At 33.5% G+C, this 10,496-nt stretch overlaps 1 long non-coding RNA gene across 1 annotated transcript; it reads right to left on the reverse strand.

Moving 5' to 3' along the window:
• Positions 1-6,841: 6,841 nt before the first annotated feature.
• LOC139135230 (uncharacterized) lies at positions 6,842-9,362 on the reverse strand. The gene is made up of 3 exons (XR_011552956.1): positions 9,078-9,362; positions 8,439-8,580; positions 6,842-7,074 (listed from the first exon to the last, which is right to left on the reverse strand). It is a non-coding gene; the product is annotated as an uncharacterized lncRNA (long non-coding RNA).
• Between the last annotated feature and the right edge of the window lie 1,134 nt (positions 9,363-10,496).

Consider the following 10,496-nt stretch of genomic DNA (forward strand, 5'->3'; position numbering starts at 1 on the left):
TAATGCTAACATTGGCTACAAAGTCTTGCATATAAAAATTAATTTCTTCTTCATTTGACCAGAATTAAGTCATTCTTGTGAGTCTATATGAGAAATTTGAAACTTTTCAGTCATGTGATTTCAGAAAAGAGTTAACAACAAATGGGAATATTGGCCCAAAAGATGTAAATACACATATAAACAATTTTAAAATCATTTTGAAAAGTATGCATTAACTTATCCCTAGAAACCTACACTCTAGATAAATTTTCACAAATATACAACAAGTGATACCTCTATAAACCACAAATGGGAATATTGGCACCAACATTACACATGTGAAGTTTGATAATCCTTTGAAAACCAGATATGAACTGAAAATGCTCACGTGTTTCATTATTATTGCAGTTATATGTAATTTGCATGAACCTCTGCCACATGTTTGCAACTTCATCGAAAGTATTATGATCAACATAATAAACAATATTCACCACCGATCAACTCTAAAAGATCATGAAGTATACAAGTATTAGCTGAAATAAAAAATATTAAAGTTTTTGACTGCTGTCATTGTACCACCACTTTATATAGCAAGTGTAATTACCTTTAGCCAAGTCCTTCAAGCCATATATGCCAAACTGTGAAAGCTCATTAGATATGCAAATTATAAATTAGCTGACATGAAAATGTGAAATGACTTTTGATATTGTTTTGACCTGGTATAATCATCAATGTACATAGCATGTTTTGCCAACTTTGATCAAGTAAATCCCAGTATATATCCCTAATTAGAAAATATCATTGAAAATGCAAATTAGGAATTGACTGAAGAAAAAATGCTTAATGACTTTCAATAATGTTGTATCATAGTATCTTTAATGTATATAGCAAGTTTCATCAACTTTGGTCCAGTCAAATCAGATATATATCCCTAATTAGATCCCTAATTAGCAAAGTTCATTAAATATGTAAATTAGGAATTGGCTGAATTCAAAATGCTTATTGATTTTCAATAATGTTGTATCATAGTATCTCCAATACATGTACTGTAGCAAGTTTTGTCAACTTTGGTCAAGTCAGTTCAGATATATATCCCTATTTAGGAAAGTTCATTAAATATGCAAATTAGGAATTGGCTGTAGAGAAAATGCTTAATGACTTTCAATAATATTGTATTACAGTGTCTTTAATGTACATAGCAAGTTTCATCAATTTTGATCAAGTTAATTCAGATATATCCCTAATTATGAAAATTCATTTAATATGCAAATTGGGAATTGGCTGAAGTAAAAATGTCTTTTGACTTTCAATAATATTATATCACAGTATCTTTGATGTATACAGCAAGTTTCAACAACTACAATCTAGATATATAGATATTTATATATTTAGATATTTAGATGTATATCCCTAATTAGGAAAGTTCATTAAATATGCAAATTTTGAATTGGCTGTGGTAAAACTGCTTAATGACTTTCAATAATGTTGTATCATAGTATCTTTAATGCATACAGCAAGTTTCATCTACTTTGGTCCAGCCAATTCAAATATATATCCCTAATTATCAAAGTTCATTAAATATGCAAATTAGGAATTGGCTGAAGTTAAAATGCTTAATGACTTTCAATAATGTTAAATCATAGTATCTTCAATATACATACCAAGTTTGGTCAATTTTGATCAAGTCAAATCAGATATATATCCCTAATTACGAAAGTTCGTTAAATATGCAAATTAGCAACTATCTTTCATGTCACCCCTTAATGGTTCCCATTGCTGATACATCTTGGTGTTACCAACATTTGTACCAAATCTCATCAAATTGTGTGGTGTTGTTTTTAATGTACGTATCTCAATTTTTTTCTAAAAATCATTAATATTATGCAAATGAGCAAAAAGTATGCAAGCCACACCCACCAAAAACTAATCACTTCTTGCCACTTGCTAACTGAATCTATGTACCGGGTTTGATTCTGATCTGATCAGCCGTTTTTGAGATATATGACCAACAGACAGAGAGACACACAGACAGACAGACAAACAGACACAGACAGACATCGCTGTGACATATGCCCACGTGAATGAACACATGAGCAAAAAATGGATAAATTTATCCCTAGGAATCTGCAAAATAATTTTATAAGTTATGTAACATGACTTCAGATAAGAACTTCAAACTTCAAATTAGAAAAAAAAATCTGAAAAATATGCGTATGCAATTTTTATGCTAATTTGAACAAACCTGAGTCAGTGATAATACAACTAGCAAATATCACAGTAATTAGACCAGAATTTTTGAGAGGTTGTCCTTTGGCAATCATTTTTTGCTCACATGTTGACACACGTGAGCATATGTCGCAGCGATGTCTGTCTGTCTGTGTGTCTGTGTGTCTGTCTGTGTGTCTGTCTGTCTGTGTGCTCAATATCTCAAAAATGGCTCATCAGATCAGAATTAAATCTGGTATATAGATTCAGTTTGCAAATGGCAAGAGCTGATTAGTTTTTGGTGGGTGTGGCTTGCTTACTTTTTGCTCATTTGCATAATTAATGATTTTAGAAAAAGCAGATATATATTGACAACGATTGCACACAATTTGATGATATTTGCTACAAATGTTGATCACACAAAGATATATCATCTGTGAAATATATTAAGGGGTGACATAAAAGATAATGGATAATTTGCATATTTAATGATCTTTCATAATTAGGGATATATATCTGATTTGACTTGATCAAAATTGACAAAACTTGGTATGTATATTGAAGACACTATGATTTAACATTATTGAAAGTCATTAAGCATTCTTACTTCATCAAACTCTTAATTTGCATATTTAATGAACTTTTGGAATTAGGGATATTTATTTGAATTGACTTGACCAAAATTGATGAAAGTTGCTATGTACATTAAAGATACTATGATATAACATTGTTGAAATTCATTAAGCATTTTTACTTCAGCCAAATACTTATTTGCATATTTAATAAACTTTCCTAATTAGATACATAAATCTGAATGGACTTTGCCAAAATTGATGAAACTTGCTGTGTACATTGAAGATACTATGATATAACATTGCTGAAAGTCATTAAGCAGTTTTACTTCAGCCAAATACTTATTTGCATATTCAATAAACTTTTCTAATTAGATACATAAATCTGAATGGACTTGACACAAATTGATGAAACTTGCAATATACATTCAAGATACTATGATATAACATTGTTGAAAGTCATTAAGCAGTTTTACTTCAGCCAAATACTTATTTGCATATTTAATAAACTTTCCTAATTAGATATATAAATCTGAATGGACTTTACCAAAGTTGATGAAACTTGCTATGTACATTGGAGATACTATGATATAACATTATTGAAAATCATTAAGCAGTTTTACTTCAGCCAATTCTTTATTTACATTTTTAATGAACTTCACTAATTAGGGAAATATATCTTAATTGATTCGACCGAAGTTGATGAATCTTGCAACATACTATAAAACAACATTATTAAAAGTCATCGTTTACTTCAGCCAATTCCTAATTTGCATATATAATGAACTTTCCTAATTAGGGATATTTATCTGTATTGACCAGACCAAATTTGACAAAACTTGCTATGTACATTAAAGATACTATGATACAGCATTGAAAGTCATTAAGCATTTTTACTTTAGCCGATTCCGCAAATTTAATGATTTTTCCTAATTAAGGGTATTTATCTGTCTTGACTAGACCAAAGTTGACGAACTGCTTTGTACATTAAAGATACTATGATACGACATTATAGAAAGTCATTTAACATTTTTAATTCAGCCTATTCATAATTTGTGTATTTAATGAGAACATTTCAGTCAATTCCTAATTTGCATATTTTAATGAACTTTCCTGATTGGGGATATATACTTGGATTTTAAATTAATCTGTGGTGAATATTTATTATGTTGATCATAACACTTTAAATGAAGTTGCAAACATGTGGCAAAGGTTCAAATTTACACATAACTGCTATATATAATTAAACACGTGAGCATTTACAGTTCATATCTGGTCAGTTTTAGCTTATTTACATTTAAAGTGGCACATTTATTTACACAAAATCACATCTACATGTACAACTCATGGCACATCTATACACAAAATGCCAAGGTATAAATATCTGTGGTTTGCAAGCTCTTGAAAAGGACTAACAGACAGACGAGACAAACCATGGTATATATATATACATATACATGCATACATCCATACATACATACAAAAAAAAAAAGCCATAGAATGACCTCGCCAACCAGCATGGTAAATAGGCTAGAAAAGATGTATTAATTGCCCCAAAAGGACAATTCAACCTGGTATATGGGTAAGGTTATATAACATACATATACAAGGCTGTAAGGGCCTGGACACAATCAACAGGGAGGGAAGGGCTGGTGTTTTTCAAAATCTTGGTTGATGAAAAATAGTGGCCCTCTCCTAAGTTCTCGCACAAAAAATATTAACCCTCCCGAATTACAGTGCATGAAAAATAGTGACCCTGAGTCTCCATCACTTATACTTGCAATAACTAACTTAAGCAACAATTAGCATTATTATTATCATTATCATTATTATTATTTTATTATTATAATTATTACTAATTGGAAGATAAGTTGCCTTATTAATGTACTTCACTCAGGTTGGTTAAATTTTTAACATTTCGCTGTATTTCCACATTCTATGCAAAAATCTAATTCTGCTAGTTACTTTGCAAAGTTAAGTTGATATAAAAGCTGGGGGAGGTCATGAGAGGGTGTCCATCTCCCTAATAACAAAGTATTATGAAACTTTGAGAAATACTGTTTGATTTGATGCCAAGGGTTTTTGAATATTTGATAAATAAATTGCTTCATTTGGCTAATTTTCATGTATTAACCATAAGTTTAAGATATTGCAATGATTTAACAATTTAACACGTTTTGATGAAATTGATGTATATGATATCATGCAAGTAGTACCAGGGGGAGGTCAGGAAGGTGTGTACCCCTCCTGATGTAGTTGATTTGAAAATGAAGTAAAGAATGATGTGATTTGGTTGCACTTTTATGATTTCAATTTATTTTGGAGGTGTTTTAATTGAAATTTACATTCACAATGCAAGTAGCTGGAAGAGGTCAAATCCCCTTTTTGATGTAGATTTTTAAAGGACAGTTATGAAACAGCAGGATTTGTGTACTTTTTGTGATTTAATTTAAATTTAAATTTCATTATTTAATTTTCATGATTTTCATGGCATTGGTTACATGTGATGTACAAAGTAGCTGGGGAGGTCAGGAGGGGGAGCCCCCCTTCTGATGGGGTGATTTGGTGGCACCTGTGAGATTGAAATTTATTTTTTTGACACTGATGAAAATAGATAACATATGTGATGTGTAAAGAGGAGCTGGGAAAGGTCAGGAGTGGTGTCCCCCTCCTGATGAACTAAATTTGGAAAATATACTTACAAAATAGCGTGATTTGGTGGCACCACATAAATTTGTGATTTAAATTTATTTTTTATAAATTGATGAAAATAGATTACAATACATTGTATGAGGAGTAACTGAGGGAGATCAGGATGGGGTGTCCCCCTTCTTATGTAGAAGATTTAAAAAAACACACAAATTTCGTGTGATTTGGCACATTTGGTGGGTCTTATAATGATTTAAATTTATTGTTCTTGATATACGCCAGAGCTGTTTCAACAATTATCCCTTGATCAAAACACTCTGTACATATACTCCAGAGCTATTTCAACAATTATCTCTTGATCAAAACACTCTGTACATATTCTAACAGCACTACTCATAAGCCCTAGTGGGTAATAATGCCCAAAACTCAAGAAAATTTCCACATTGTTTTTTTTATGTATTTGAAATTGATGTTGCTAACAGTAATTATAACTTCCACTAGATACAGGCTAAAATTTTTGTTCTGTGACATTGTCATTTCATTAATAATAATAATAACAATAATCTTTATTACCCTTAATCATATTAATATTACAATTCAGTAATGAATGTATATCTGAGTTGTGCTGTGATAAAGGGTAAACGGAAACGGAAAGCAGCAAATGCTAGTCTAGTCCGTTCCCAAAGCCATTTGATGTTAAAGCAAGAAAAAGAAGAAGAAACAAGAAAACTGAAGTATATCGAGGGTAGTGTACATGAAAGTAGTGGGATTGCAAATTAACCTAATTGTAACAAAGTAACTAAGTGAATAAAAGAACAACTACATAAATAAATATATAACTAAATAGATACATTACGAGTAAGTAGAAATACGTAAAAAAGAAAACCATAAAAAAAACGTATAGAAAATATATATATATTTAAATATGATATACATATATGTAAAGTTGAATATAACTCTTCATCAATTAAGGGCATTGGAAAATGTAAAGTGTCAAAATCATCAGACAGTTGGAGATGTGCACATTGATTGTTCCCCATATCATGAGGAAACTCTTTGAATTATGTGTACCAGAAACATGCGATTTTATTGACTTTTGGTTATGATTGATCAAAACAGTTGATCATATCATATTTTATGAAAATTTCCTTGCACAAAAAAGTGATCACCCTCCCCGAAATACTTGCACAAAATTTAATGACCATTCCCTAAACAGCTGCAGGAAAAATAGTGACCCTACCTCCAATCACACCAGCCCTCCCTTTTACATAATTCTGTACAGGCCCTAAGGCCGCGTTCAAAAAAAATGGTGAGGGCGGGCTGGAGGAATTGCGATTGAAATCTTATTTTTTTTCAGACCCCCCCCCCTCAATACCCTCAAAATTTTCAAGTCCCCCCCCTCAATACCCTCAAAAATTTTCAAGTCCCCCCCCCAAATTACCATATAGCCGCATATTTATTAGGAATGCACGCAGAGTAAAAAAAAACATGTAATGTGTCGTTCTGCACGCAAATGTTCAACACTACCTCTTATCAGCAGGTTGTAGAGCCATATACCTAGGGCAAGTTCTTAAATTGATTCATTTTTAAATGCATCAGTGAACTTTTTGGATTTCTCAGTCTAAGCCGATTTGAGTTTATCCAACTCTGGCCAGTTCAACGGCACCAGCTGAAAAGCACACAAAATGACAATCATGAGAGATTATGAAAATTGTGTATTCCTAGCTACGTTTAACCAAATTGTGAAAAAATGAGCACAGTGACCTACCAAATTTTTTTTTTCAAAAGTACAAGACATACAACTTAGATGCCACTTATAAAATGTTTTACAAAATTGACAATACTGGAAGGTTAAAATATTCCATGAAATTAATGTTTTAATCTCAGAAATTTTGGGTGTAATAATGGCAAATTTGATAACAAATAAAACATTCCATTTAATCACACATTTTTCCATTTAAATTACAGTCTTTACTGTTCAGAGTTTTACTTTTGTGTTATTGGTACAATGAGATGTGAAAATTTCATTCACTGCATGAACTTGAAATGAATGGTTTTATATATTGATTTTAAGTGATTTTAGAAAAACTGGCTTTTCATCGTACATTTGTATAAGATCAAGTATGGTGACCCCATCTTTTTTTCTAATATTTGATTGTTCTCATATGCCAGAATTCAAAAATTCATGGTAACTGTTAGTCCCCTAGTCTTCTATGTGATGCTCTCTGGCTGGATCTTGTGTACAAGTATAAGATGTATGTTTCACTGTCAATTGAGTGTCCTATGACCGAAACTCTTCTTAAACTACATCAGAGTCAGAGCTACATGTATCACTGTCACTGCCAGTATGTAGTAGCAGGGCAGTAGTTGTATTAACTTTTCATTTTGACAATATTTTTGTTCAGTTTATACAATTGTGTTCTTGTTCTACTCCCTACAGAATGTTGAGCTATCCAGTATTCATATTGCCAACACAGCCTACGTGTACCGTGCATTTGCATCATTCAATTATCACCAATTTTTAGACAAACGGGCTTTGTTGACCAACTGAATATTGTGTTTTTCAGCAGCATGCTGTAGAAAGACACCAAGAAACTGTGTTTGATACATTGCATAGAAATATTGAACAAATTATCAACAGTTGTAGCTCCTACCCCATTACAAGACCAACTTGTTCTATGAAAATTTAATGGCATTCATACATTTTTAGACTTTTTCGAGATTAAAGACATAAAATATGACAAAACAGCTCTAGATTTTGTTTAATTATTACTAACATTAGAACCATTGGACGACATCAAAATGTTGGGAGTCAAAATATTTTCAGGTCCCCCCTATAGGCAGAGCAAAACTTTCAAGTCCCCCCCTCGACTACCCAAAAAATGTTCGAATCCCCCCTGAATTCCTTCAGCCCCCCCCCCCCACCACCACTTTTTGAACGCGGCCTAAACGTAATTCAAGCTCGACTCACGACCGAGAACATATTTACAAACAGCGACTCTTACTGAAGAATTGTCACAGAGCAAAACTTACCTATACTGAACGCTCCCTAAACCCTCACGATCGCTCCTTATCTCGTGAATCGAAGCAACAAGAGCTCGGCATAAAATACACAAAACAGCAACTTTGCGGAAGCTAAGTGGCCGACCGACCGATCGAGACACAGCTGGCTTATCTAAGGGCGAATCAACAGACAAGGCTATCGACGGGGCAAAAACTCACAAAAGGCGTTATCGGTAAACCAATAAAAATTTATTGTACTGTACAGACTGCAATCTTTCAGGGTTCCAGCAGTGCAGTACTACACGTAATCACAAAAAATTATTTCATCAATGATCTTCAAATTTAAAAACTTATTGATAACATAACATATCATATGTGGAGAGCGTCACAGGGCGTCTTCGAGACTTGGGCGGAGCACAGCCCGTGCGGAATATATATCGCCTTATCGGTGAATAGTGTGATAGTGAATACGCAGCGGTGCTGTTGCCATGGATGTAAAACATCCATGCTGTTGCGTATCCCCGGTGCGGGGGCAGTGTGGTATTCCGTGTACTATATTGTAGAGTAAGTTAAAAAAGATGTGTATACCTCATCGGCGTAGATTGAACCCGGAATTTGAATGGACTATGGGAAAAACAAAATCAAGTGCATGAACGCGCAGAGAAGTACCTGGATTTCCATGCCGTGGTTTGTACACGTGGGTTTGTTTGTACCTGCGCCACGTGATCTCTTGGTTGTACCCGTACCTCACTATTTACAGTTGGTTTGTTGTCCTTTTGGAAGTGTTCAGTTTTGTACTTCGTCCAACTTTGGACTGTACCATACTGCACTCTCGAGATCTCTGCTAGTGAGTTTAGTATACTGGTAATAAAGGACAGAACTCTAGAACAGATTGCGTCTTTTTTATGTGGGCGTATCGACCACGCTCGGGTCAGAGGTCATCGCAACAGAACCTGTGACGAGTAAGGGACTGGTCAATTTCTTCGGCCGGGGGGGGGCGGTGGATTCAAGGGGGGGGGGTGTTCCACCCTGTTTTTGACTTTGGTGATGGGGGGGGGGGTTTCACCATGTTTTTGAAATGCCCAATAGGGGGGGGGGTCAGTGTGTTTTTGAATTTCGACACAGCCTCATCATTGCCTAAAATGCATTGTGTCAGCCTTAAATTCCATCATTCAGTTGCATTTTTCAAAACCTTCAGGTATTGTATGAAAAAAAAATCAGATCAAGATATCAGAAATATAACACGACCCTGTATGTGGGTATTGCACACAGTGGAGTCCGATAAGCGGACCTGTTACAACAGAAATACTTTTGTTTTGTTTAACTCATTTGATTAAAGCTACTGATTAAGGTAACACATTGTCATTGTAAGACGGTTTTGCCAAGTAGATTATTCCGACTTATTTTGAACAAGATCACATTTTGACAACAGAGAATAATCCGTGGCATATTTCGTGGCCAAACAATATATCTACATGACATGAAGATTTCCATAATACCCTAATTTCCTATCTGATATTCACGCACTTGCATTTTGGTCAAACCCTATATTTACTGATGTATTGATATCCTGTATGATGATTGACAAAAGGGACATTCTTAATCGTCATGCGCGTCTTTTTTGCAAACGCAACTTCATCAATCTAACATTTTCAATTTAACAGCATGTGCAGCATATTTTGCGGCTGCCCCATTTCATTATTGAAGCATAACACCTACCAATCTACTGTATCTTTGCATTTATCAGGGAAATTTTTTTTTTTTTCACAGGGTAGCCAGGAAATAACAAATAAACAAGTATACCAACAAACTAAATAAATAAACAAAAAATAAACAAACATACATACAAGCATACAAATACATAAAAAAACAAACAAATATATATACACACACCTATCTATCTATCTATCTATCTATCTATCTATCTATCTATCTATATATCTATCTATATATATATATATATATATAATATATAATGTAATGTATGTGTGTGTGAGTGTTAGAGACAACAGCATATTGAAAAAAGATTGAAATGATTGACTGAACAGCTCATGCAACATATTCAACATGCGACGGATTCTTGTATTC

Source organism: Ptychodera flava, chromosome 6 (genome assembly GCF_041260155.1).
Source record: "Ptychodera flava strain L36383 chromosome 6, AS_Pfla_20210202, whole genome shotgun sequence".
In the NCBI taxonomy this organism is placed as follows: domain Eukaryota; kingdom Metazoa; phylum Hemichordata; class Enteropneusta; family Ptychoderidae; genus Ptychodera; species Ptychodera flava.